General features: G+C 37.4%; 1 protein-coding gene across 4 annotated transcripts in view; it reads right to left on the bottom strand.

Moving 5' to 3' along the window:
- Jmjd1c (jumonji domain containing 1C) overlaps positions 1-12,162 on the bottom strand; it is a 163,982-nt gene that overhangs the window by 58,038 nt on the left and 93,782 nt on the right. The window lies entirely within an intron of this gene.

Genomic DNA, 12,162 nt, shown 5'->3' with positions numbered 1-12,162 from the left:
TGTAGTATAAACAATGAGATTTTCAGGCATAAAAAGAAATTAAATTCCAGCATATACTATAAACATGGGTGAAACCTGAAGACATCACACTAAGTGAAACAAGCCATTAAAAAAGGATACTGTGTAATTTTTCTTATGTGCAATACACAAAGAAAGTAAAAGGTGGAGGGAGTAGGTGAAATTAGAAAACAGGGAATTAACTCTTAATTGACATAAGTTCTCTAAGGGACGATGACAAGGTTGTGAGACTGGGTAGTGGTGATGTCTGTACAATATTGTTAAGGTACTTTAGTACCACTGAATCTTGTGCTTAATGGTTAAAAGCTTTGCTTTTTGTCCTTTGACCAAATGCAATGGGGAAAGAGGTTGAAACCAGTAAGGTGGCAGATTCAATTAAACTTTCTTGAAAAAGATCCCCTTCCAGCTGAGGGTGGCAGTGAACATCAACACTCAGATGGCAGAAGCAGGCTGTTCTCTGTGAACTTTGGAGCCAGTCTGGTCTGCAAAGATGAGTTCTAGACTACACAGTAAGATTTTTGTCTCAAATAAAACAACCCCCTCATCACCACTATATCACCACAGGAGGACGTTAAATACAGGAAGTTAAATGAGCAGGCTGAATGCACATATTGAATGGTCCACTTCCTGCATTTAGCAAACTTTTAACGTCCTACATACAGGCTTAGCTAATTTACATTCCGCCTAAGACAAAGACAACTGAAGACAATTTCTTTTGACTTCCCAGGTGTCTAGTGGTATGCACAATGTTTTGCCTTTATGCACTTTTGAATTCCTTAGGTTATAGACTTTATGTCTTCAAAATAATACAATTACCACAAAGAAAACTGAACTGCTGGGAAAAAAGTAGGACAAATGCAAAACATCTTAACCCAGTGAGGTTCTCTGCATGGAAAATAAATGAATCTTAACAACAACAAAAAGCACAGATTTAGAGTATAACTATATCTATGTAAAAAGTCTACAGATATTGCACTGACAAAAACTGGTGTGTGTGGGGGGGACAGTTTTTAATTAAGAAAGAAATCAGCTATAAGGAATATAAGAAAATGGTGTAAATACAGGATAATTCCCATGTGGCTGCTCACTATGGTGCAGTGAAAACAGAGCCTTAGAGCGAACTTCTGCTTCTGCTAGCTGTGTGAGCCTTCACACCACTGCCACAAACTTCTGACCCTCACCATTCTTTTCTTTGTATGCTTGCTTCCACATATTCTTCTCCTCTCCCAAGGGGATGGAATCTGAAGTCTCTTATATGACTAACATAAATATTACATAAAAATGCTTTCGAATTTTTAAAAATATAAATTTATAAATATAAACATCACAAATGAACTGATTTTAAAGAATATAATTGGCCTTTATTAAAACTTTGCATAAGGGAAAGAGAATATCATCCTATTTTGACTGGCAAAAGAAACCAGAAAATTCTTTCTCAAACACTTAGTGGTGATGGTGTAGAATTTTTGGAATCCAATGCCTACATGCATAATTTCATATACTTTAAATACTTTACAGCAGCCACAAAATAAATAAAAGGAGAAATGATCACCATAACATATTTAAGACCTGGAGAGAGCTACTGTAGTGTGACCAGTTTTCTAAGTATTGCAGTTTGCAGGTCATCACACTCTGGGCTATTTTCAACGAAACCTGTCCCTGGCCTCCATGGATGCGAATTTAACAAACCATGTTTTACAGTCTTCACAAATAAACTTGGGGTTTTTTGTTGGTGGTCATGGCTTTTTGAGACAGGGTTTCTCTGCATAACAGCTCCAGCTGTCCTGGAAGACCAAAGACATCTCTAGACCAAGATGGCCTTAAACTCACAGAGCTCCACCTGCATCTGTCTCTCAAGTGCTAGGGTTAAAGGTGGGAGGCACCACTGCCCAGTCACAAATAAACTTTTAAATGACAGCATGTATGTATTAGAATAGCTGGTTTTGAAATAAACTGAATTTTTAGGCTTAATGTGTCTTCTCTTAGGAGACTAAAACAATCATGCTGTAACCTGATATTGACTTGTGAGACCTTAAAAAGCATAATTACTATTGAAATTTACTATTTCAGAAATACTACTGAAATTAGGACTTTACAAAATTGGGTAAGTGGATGATAAAAAATAGCATACCAAAACTAATGCTAAAACATAAAAATTCTTACACACACACATACCTCATTTAGATAAGGAAGTACAATAATTCATTTTAGTAATTGGTTCTCTTGTTTTTGAGGTCCATTTTTTATATTATCCAGTCTTCAGGTTGGCTCTAGTATTGCAAGCTGTCACTTTTGAGTAGAAATGGGATAAAGCCAAGAACTATACAAGAAGAACTGCTGCCTGCTTTGGCTTCATCCAGACCACCCCCCGCCATGCCTCCTCAAGGATGCTCATTTTACCAAACCAATAATGCACCAGTAGTCATTTCACAGCTATTGTTATGATCCTGAACTTTCACATTCTTGGCACAATATGTATGCATAACCTCAATGTTCTGATTCAACTTAACTTTGTTTTAGAAAAGTACTTCTAAATTTCATTCAAGTGGTAACATTGAATGAAAAATAAAAAGGACAGGACATGACTGCTCCTGAGCACTGTGGAAGACAAAGTTTATTATAGACACGTGGGAGGGCACAATCAAAGACAAGGACATCTGGGAGAGTTCAGAGTAGGTTTGACCAGGCTGAGCTGGGCCTTGTGGGAGAGAGGGAGGGGGAAGGGAGAGAAAAGAACTAGGTGTGTCAGCCAGGAAGTCAAAAGTACAAGAGAGCAGGGAATTCTGTATTATACAGGAAATGGAGGGGGGGGGGCGCGTACAGCCCAACCCCTGGGTTTGAAATTTAACAAACATGAATGCACACTAGAAATGAACATGGGGAATTGTTTAAGAAAATTTAGGAAATGTACTTAATTCCTGCCTAAATATAACTTAGAAACAGACACAGAAAAACAGGGTTAAAAGCTCTCTGTAAGTGCTATTTAATCCAAACACTCTTGTTTTCTAGTTTGGTAGAAAATTTCACTTGTATCTAGTACTCCGTAACTCAAAAGTTCCTTCTTGAGATAAGCCCAGTTTTAGATAAGATGCTTCTTCTCTCAGACTAAACCAATATGGTTTTTAACTTGACTGCTACCCTGTTGTTCAGAAATGGCTGCTTGCTTTTTTTTTACCTTAAGGAAGCTGACAGAAGTGCTAGAAAGGAACTCCAAAGGTCGGAGTACAACTACTTCATCCAGTATTTAAAGGATTTCCCCCGGTCAAGATACTACCTTCCTAAAGGCTCCCCACACACTGGGACAAGAGGGGGGAGGGTCAATGCCTACCCACATGCACAAACAGGCTTGTTTTTAAGGCAGAGCACTGTTAAATACCCGATAAGCACAAAACATACTTTGGAAGGATAACAAGTATTAGCAGCAAACAGAATTCGGTTCCCCACCCTGGGGTTTGTTGTGTAGTTGTCAGGAAATCCTCCCTAAATATGTCTCTGTAAGAAAGAGGGAGAGAAGGGGACAAAAACAACTGCAGAAAATATGTTTTAGAATTAGACACTTATAAAGGGGTATATGCTAGCAGCTGAAAAATTTGATAGAGAAACAATGGTAGAGAAGTCAAAATATTAAAATGTGAACAGTCCCAGGTGAAGGAAGACCTAACAAGTGTGTGAATGGCAGGAGTTACAAACAACCACTCACAAGACTTAAGCACACTATTCTTTTTTTTTTTTTTTTTTTTTTTTTGGATTTTTCGAGACAGGGTTTCTCCGTGGCTTTTGGTTCCTGTCCTGGAACTAGCTCTTCTAGACCAGGCTGGCCTCGAACTCACAGAGATCCGCCTGCCTCTGCCTTTAAGCACACTATTCTATGAGAAGAAAGGAACTAATGCCTTGCTAAGCAAGTGAGAACTGTTTAATAGATCATTTCATTTTACTCTCCCCAACAACCCTGGTATATATTTTATATACCTGTATTTTATAGATGTAAAAGCTGTTCATGTAAAAATTTCTAATTCCCCACGTCAAATTTTAAATCATGACAGACAGGAAAGACATAGAAATCATTGCTGTTAATCACTTGTGCCTATATTCAATTTCTAGGGCCAGTCAATTAGCTCCTTTTGATGAAACAGCAACCAGCATACCACCACTAATACACATTTTTCTATACATATATACATAATTGCTGATTAAGTGTACTTAACAATCTTTTCCCTCCTTTATCTGATCCTGACCTATCTAGATCTAGTATTATGTCTATTATTAAAAACACAAACCTTTTTCCTAACTAGGCTGCTGGTAATATCTGGATGTTTCCTAAATCTACATTACTGATTACTTGGTGAATCTTGACACTATTGTCTACTTTTATCCTTAGTTTTACCTCCTCCCTGAGACTTTAAACCATTTTAGTCTCTACTGGCTTTATATTCCTGAAACCTTCATTAGGAATTGTTGGCGCTCTTAATCAAGTCTACTTCAAGGAATATCTTTTTATTTGGGGAGACAAGGTCTTCCTTATTGCCCAGGTTGGTCTCAACTTCACATCTGTGCTGGTGCATACCTGCCACCCCAGGACTCTGAAAGCTAAGGTGGGAAGATTCCAAGTTAATTTTGATAACATAACAAGAGTCTACAAAACAGAAAGAGTGAGTTTAATAAAATACAACTTTTGATACCAACTCCCTACTCTAATTGTCATTATATTAAAATGAATTTTACACACACACACACTTTCACCAGATCAAATCCTGTTTCTCACAGGAATGTTTATAGTGTTTAAAACAAACGAACAACAACCCAAAAAAACCCCAAAACTGTAAAAGCAACAATTCTCAACCTGTGGGGTTAAACAACCCTTTAAACAGGGGTCACCTACATATCCGATACTTAAAGTAAAATCTATAAGAGCAGCAAAATTACAGTTATGGAGTAGCAACAAGCAGAATTTTATGGTTGGGGGTCATCACAATATGAGGAACTGTATTAAGGGAGTCACAGCATTAGGAAAGTTGAAAACCACTGCTCAAAAGAGTATGTCTGTACTATGAATCGGACTGGCAGTATTTTTAAGTTTGAAAAAGGAATGCCAGGCATGCAGGCGCACACCTCTGATCCCAGCACTCAGGCAGAGGAAGGCAGATCTCTGAGTTTGAAACCACAAACTTCAGAGCGAGTTCCAGAACAGCCAGAGTGACACAGAGAAACCCTGTCTTGAAAAAACAAAATTATTATTATTATAAACAAACAAAATTAAGTTTGAAAAAGCATGTCATTTCCTTAGCCATTTAAAGCAATAGTAACATTTTGTTTACTTTCTTTTGTAAACTACTATCAAAATCAAAGTATGTTGAGGGAAAGATCTGCTTATAAACAAATTATTAAGAGTTTCATTGTCTGCATACCATTTATATTAATTATTTAAATCAAGTAAGTATAGCATGCCTAGTTTTAACCAAACCACCAGCTAACTTTTCCCCTTGGCTAACCAGAGGCTATATTTTTTACCTTATTTGAATTATCTCCTGGTTATGAATCAAAACCAAACTCCACAGGACAGTGACAAAAATTCTTAAGAAACAACTGTGTGTCTCTGTTATACAACACATCCTCAATTAATGCTAATTTATCCTAGCCAATTGTTTGAGCTGATTTTCGTAAACCAATTGTGCTGGGTAACAATTACCTTAAGATTCTTCTGAAACCTCAGTCAATATAGTTATATAATCAATTATAGGCTCACTGGTAGACAGTGCTTGCCTAGCATGTGCAAGTTTTTGAGAAAATAATTTTAATCACTGAAGGAATAGAGAAATTACAAATATGCAGGTAGATTCTTGATGGGTGGTGGCTGAGCAGTTAAGGAAAGCTGCTGCTCTTGCAGAAGACTAAGATTTGATTCCCAGTATCTACATGGTGGCTCACAATCTTCTTTAACTTCAGATCTAGGCGATCTGATGCTTTCCTCTGGCCTCCAGAAGCACCAGGTACACATGTGGTACAGATATAAGCAAAACACCAACAAACATAAAAAAATATGATAAAAGGGCACGGACTGGAAGGAGAAGAGGGAGGTAAAATTGGGGTCGGGATGTAATGTATAAAAGAAGAATAAAACAGAAAAACACTTGCATTCCAGTGTGGGAAATTCATGACAAGATGGCTCAAAAGACACTTGCCACCATGTTTGACAATTTGAGTTAGAATTCCAGAACTCAGCTGGGAAGTGGTGGCACATGCCTTTAATCCCAGAACTCAGGAGGCAGAGGCAGGCAGATCTCTGTGAGTGAAACCCTATCTCAGAACTCACCCCTCCACACACCGGGGAGGGGGGGGGAGGGATCCAGGACTCTCATCATGGAGAGAATCAACTTCTCTTTCTCTGCCCTCCACACATAACGTGGCTCATGCACACCCATACAAATAATAAATACCACATAAATACTCTTCTAAATCTGTAGAAGTGCTCAGGTTACCCAAGCCAGTGTACTTTGCTATAACCAGCCAGTCACCCACAGCAGTACTCTATCTACTTACTGAGTGCAATGATTCAATGTTTATATACTACAAAGTGCCACGAAAATTCTCATTACTAACTTTTAGTTCATTATGATCCGAGCTTCAAATTCAAACATAACCATTAAATTCTAAGATGACTATACCTTATGCTAGGGAAAATATCTGAGTATTATAATACATATTCAAATCAACAGACAAAAATGGTATACAAATTTGGAGAAGCAAATTATTTATAAAAATGTAGAAATTTTAACTGGTATCCTTTGTCTAATTTTCTTTTATTATACTTAAAAGCAGAAGATTGTCCTGAATAATAAAGAACTGCTGGAGGTATCAACATCCCCATTGTCAAGTTGCACTACAGAGCTATATCAACAAAAACACGTGTTTTGATCAATGGAATCAAATTGAAGAGCCAGACATAAATCTACACACTTACAGACACCTTATTTTTTTTTTATAAAGTCAGAAATACACACCGGGGAAAAAAGAACATCTTCTCAAAAACGGTGCTGTTCAAACCAATTAAAAGAATTCATAGAAATCCATATTATCACCCTCCATATAACTCAACTCCATATGGTTATCAAAGACCTCAACATAAAACCAGATACACTAAACATGATAGAAGATAAAGTTAGGAATAAGTCTTGAACTCACTGGTACAGAAACTGAGATCAACAACTAATAACTGAACTTCATGAAACTGAAAAGCATGTGTAAGGCAAAGGACACTGTCATAGGACAAATGGCAGCCCGCAGAATGAGGAAAGAGTTTTACCAACTATAAATCCAATAAAAGGATCATATCCAAAATACATAAAGAACTCAAAAAACTAGATATCAAGAAAACAAATTAACTCCATTAAAAATGGGGGCCAGATCAAACAGAGAATTTTCTCAAAAGAGGAAATTCAAATGGCTGAAACACACACACACACACACACACACACACTATTCAGCATCCTTGGTCATCAGGGAAATGCAAATCAAGATTACACATGTCAGAATGGCTGAGATGTCACCCAAGTGACAGTTCATGCTGGAGAGGATGTGGAGTAAGGGGAACACTCATCCACTTCTAAGTGGGACTGGAAACATGTACAGCCATTATAGAAATCAGTGTGGCAGTTCCTCAGGAAGATCAATCGATCTACATCAAGATCTAGCTATACCACCCTTGTGCATGTACCCAAAGGACAGTTTATCCTCACACAAAGATACTTGTTCAACCATGTTCACTGATGCTCTACTCATAATATGCAGAAGTTGGAAGCAAATGTGATTCCCCTCCACAGAAAAAAAATGGACAAAGAAAATGTGGTGTATTTACACAACAGAGTACTACACAATGATATGTGCAGACAAATGGATGAAACCGGAGGTGTGGGGAATCATCCTGACGGAGGTAACTCAGACCCGTAAAAAGAAATATGGTATATATTTGCTTATATGTGGCTATTAGCTGTTAAGTCAATGATACGCAATCTATAACCCACAGAACCACAGGTTAAATATAGAGTGAGGGAGTAAGGGGGACAGACAGCTCTCCCTATGAAAGGAAAATAGAATAGACAGCTATGGATAGATTGGGGGTGGGGGACTAGAATGGGAAAACAAGTAGGGAGGGGGAAGGAAGAAGGAGCAATGGAAGGAATATGGAGAGAGACAGCTAAAAATAAGGGCCATTTAAGAGACAATATGGAAACCTAATAAAAGCAGCTTTCCTAAATATATGGCTATGAAAGTGATCTAAATAAAATCATCAAATAATGAGGGAGTCAGAGCCCCAACTAACTAGCTATCTCTTGTCACCAAATGAAGCTTCCAGTATGAGGATTGAGTTGCATCTAACTGAATTGCTGGCCAAAGGGGTCCAATGGGAATCCCCAACCAACCCAGGCTGTTGTCAAGACTATATGTTGCTCTCCACAAACAGATAGCATTGCTGATGACAATACCTATACATTCACTGAACCCGGAGAAGTCACGATGGTTCCTACATTGAGCTTCACTCCCACACAGGAAGGACATTGCATGCTACCAAAAGAGTGACATTAAACCAATCCAACCACAAATCCTCTAGTCTACAATAGTGTCCTGCCTGTAAGATAAGCTAGTGCAATGGTGACACAAAGTTTCTGGGAGTAACCAACCAACCAACATGAATTGCCTTAGTACCCACCCCATAAGATGGAATTCATACCCAGCACTGCTTGTGACACTGCTCATACGACCAAGAACCTTGGACTAAATAGTCCAGGGATCTAGGGTAAACCCAAATACCACAGTCCAAAAATAAAAAAGCAGCAATAATTCCTAATGACATTCTGCTGTACTCATAGACCAATGCCCTGGTTGGCCATCACCAGAGTATCTTCTTCCTGCTGTAGATGGGAACTGACATATAATCTGCAGAATGAGACCTTGGAAACTCAGCTCTAAATGAGCTGTTTATCAAATCCCTCCCCTCAGGGTTCAGGGAGCAACATGGTGGAAGATGAGGCAGTTATATTTTATTTTATTATTATCCTTTAGAAGCCTGTTTATTTTTCTAATGAGACAGAAAAGGAGTAAATCTAGATTGGGGAGGGAGGGAGAAACTGGGAAGAAAAGAGGAAGGGGAAACTGTAATCAGGGTATATTGTGTGAGAAAGAAAAGAAACAAATTTTCAATTAAAGAAAAAAAAAACCAGGATTATGATTCCCTAGAAAAGACTGGACTATCGAAGCAGATCAAAACATATACAACTGATGAGTCATATATAATTTTCAGGCAAGAACTAATCTCTTCTATATCCTGTATGAAGCAACCAACCTGAAAACTGCAGGTGTGTGCATGGCTACTCGCCAAATGCAGGACAAGCCAATTTCAAAATTATGCTGAAAGTTGAATGCTCTGACTTTATCATTTAAACTCTGATCAAAAGTACAATCAAATTTAATGGGGAAAATATCAACTTCTATGTCAAATTCCCAAGTGAAGCAAAATCAACTATAACACAACCAAAGGCTTCAAATAAAGAAGAAATGACATCCCCACCCTCACCTCCCCACCCTCATCCCCAGCAAAAAAAAAAAAAAAAAAAAAAAAAAAAAGCAGTAGAGTTATAGAGTTCTCTGTTCTCTATTTGCTTTCTCTGTCCCCCTTCCCCCATCTCCGCTTCAAAGAATATTAACTGCAATTAGGCATGATCAGGAAAACTAAGGAGAGGAAGCCCAGGAAAAGAAAAACAAAATTAACAATGCTAAAGGTGCTCGTTCCTACAGTAACCTAATGAAAATCGATTTAATTGTACTGTGTAAAGTACTGGTTCAATTCTTCTCCCCAGTCAAAATTCTTTCCAAAATACTGAAAACATCCAATTTCCTGTCACCTAAAAACTGACCAGAGCAAATAACTTAATGTATGTAATCTGATATTAGGGTAGAATGCAAACCAATGGCCTAAAGTGAAAGAACTTGTATTAAGTGTGAAACCATCTACTTCATAAACATTTCTTTATATTGTATCTATGTTCTCAATCAAAGTTGATGTGTGTGTGTGTGAGATGGTTTCAAAGGGTCTGGATGGATGGCTCAGTGGTTGATACTGTCTGTTCTTGCAGAAGTTCGATTGCCAGCACTCTCCTAGGACCTAACTCTCTATAACTCTAATTCTAGGGAATCTAATACCATCGTCTGGCCTTCACAGGCAGTGTATGAACACTGGCGCATACATACCTGAAAGCAAAACAACCACTATACTTATAAAAAAAATGCTAATTGAAAAAAAATTAGATTGTACAACTGCAAAGCATATTGCTACAGAATGGAATGCTGAGAACTCAGAGATTGGGATGACAGAGTATCATTTCTGGGGATTTTTTAAATGAAACTTAAGTCTCATTACTATAGGCTAAAAATTACATGCAAAAAATAATTTCTAAAGAGATAAGGCCCCTCCTACAAACCTAAGAAAGTCATTATTAAAGGACAATTACCAACCTGATTACAAAGAAATTGCTACATGAAATTTAGAGCATGAAAAGATGTGGCAATAAATTGCAAGGCTGGTTTAAGTATCAGAACTCCTTTGACTTAACGCATTTTTACCTTCTACACTTGAGAGGTCTAGGAAGTAACATATATCATGTTTAAGATGCCAAGGAATTTAAGATACTACTTTGATGATGGAATACAAAAAGAATTCTGGAATTAAGTCTCTTTGATCAAAGAAACATCAGTTTTTTTTTCTTTTTTCCAAATGTGTCTATATTTTATATTAATTTGAATAATTATAAAAATGTTAAACCGCGTTACACATCTGTCACATGTCTATTCAGCACGCTAAAAACATATAAAACTGGAAGAGGCATGTTGATACTTATAACAAGATTTTTTTTTAAAAAAATCTAAATATAAAAAATTTTTGTAATCAGGTGAGGTTACATACAACCTGTAATACCAGCACTGGGGAGGCTAAAACATGAGGTTCACAGGTTGTATGACAGTCTGGGTTACAGTCCTATCTCAAAATAAGTGAATGAATGAATGCATTTTTATTTTATTAAACACTTGCTTGTAAAATAATAACTTTCTTATAAACTAAGAAATTCTAAATGTCAAGTGTTCTTAGGTTAAAATCTGCTTTTTTGCAAACATAAATTATTAAATGTCAAATAAGGGACCACTTCAGCGAGTCACCTCACTTCTCAGAGATACAAGATCTGTCTAAGCCAAAGGCTGATTTACACATCTATTAGAAAAGCAGTCTAGATCACTTGTGAACAAGCACAATTCAACAAACTACAGAAAATTTTAGATCCTATGCTTTTGTTATTAAAAAGAAAATAAATTACCAGAATCTGAAAGATGTTTCTAAGTGTTAGGGAGCAGGGCAGCACGACCCACCAGTGTTAGCACACTCTTCTTAACAAGTATGTTGCAGTTAGACCACTGAGACTTTATTTTTTGATGGAGGAGTTACTTTCAGTGGTTAATAAAGAAACTGCCTTGGCCCATTTGATAGGCCAACCCTTAGGTGGGTGGAATAAACAGACAGAATGCTGGGAGAATGAAGCCGAGTCAGGCAGTCGCCATGATTCTCCCACTCCAGACAGACGCAGGTTAAGATCTTCCCTGGTAAGACAGCTCGTGATGCTACACAGAATATTAGAAATGCGTTAGATCAATATGTAAGAGCAAGCCAATAAGAGGCTGGAACTAATGGGCCAGGCAATGTTTAAAAGAATACAGTTTCCTTGTAATTATTTCGGTTAAAGCTAGCCGGGTGGCGGGATGCAGCCTTGCTGCTTTCTACTACTACAATTTTTAAAAGTAGTATGTATATAACTATTACACTTCAGACCCAAGTTAAATTGCCATAGTGCTAATACAGCAATCAGGACAAAACACTATGAACTGGAGATACCCTTTATCGCACCTATATGCACATTTAAATGACTTTACAAAGGATAATGAGGCCTACAGTAAACAACACTCACAAAAACAAAATAAAATCCAAGGGAAAAGTTTCAATGCCTCTATCACTAAATTGGGATTTGCTGTGAATTTTAGCCATAAATGTAAGCCAAGAATAAAAGTTTACAGTACCAAACAACAAAATAAAATAACTACACTATG

The sequence above is a fragment of the Chionomys nivalis genome, chromosome 19 (assembly GCF_950005125.1).
Source record: "Chionomys nivalis chromosome 19, mChiNiv1.1, whole genome shotgun sequence".
In the NCBI taxonomy this organism is placed as follows: domain Eukaryota; kingdom Metazoa; phylum Chordata; class Mammalia; order Rodentia; family Cricetidae; genus Chionomys; species Chionomys nivalis.
The sequence above is the reverse complement of the archived record's forward strand: the minus strand, read 5'-3'. Positions and strand labels throughout refer to the sequence as shown.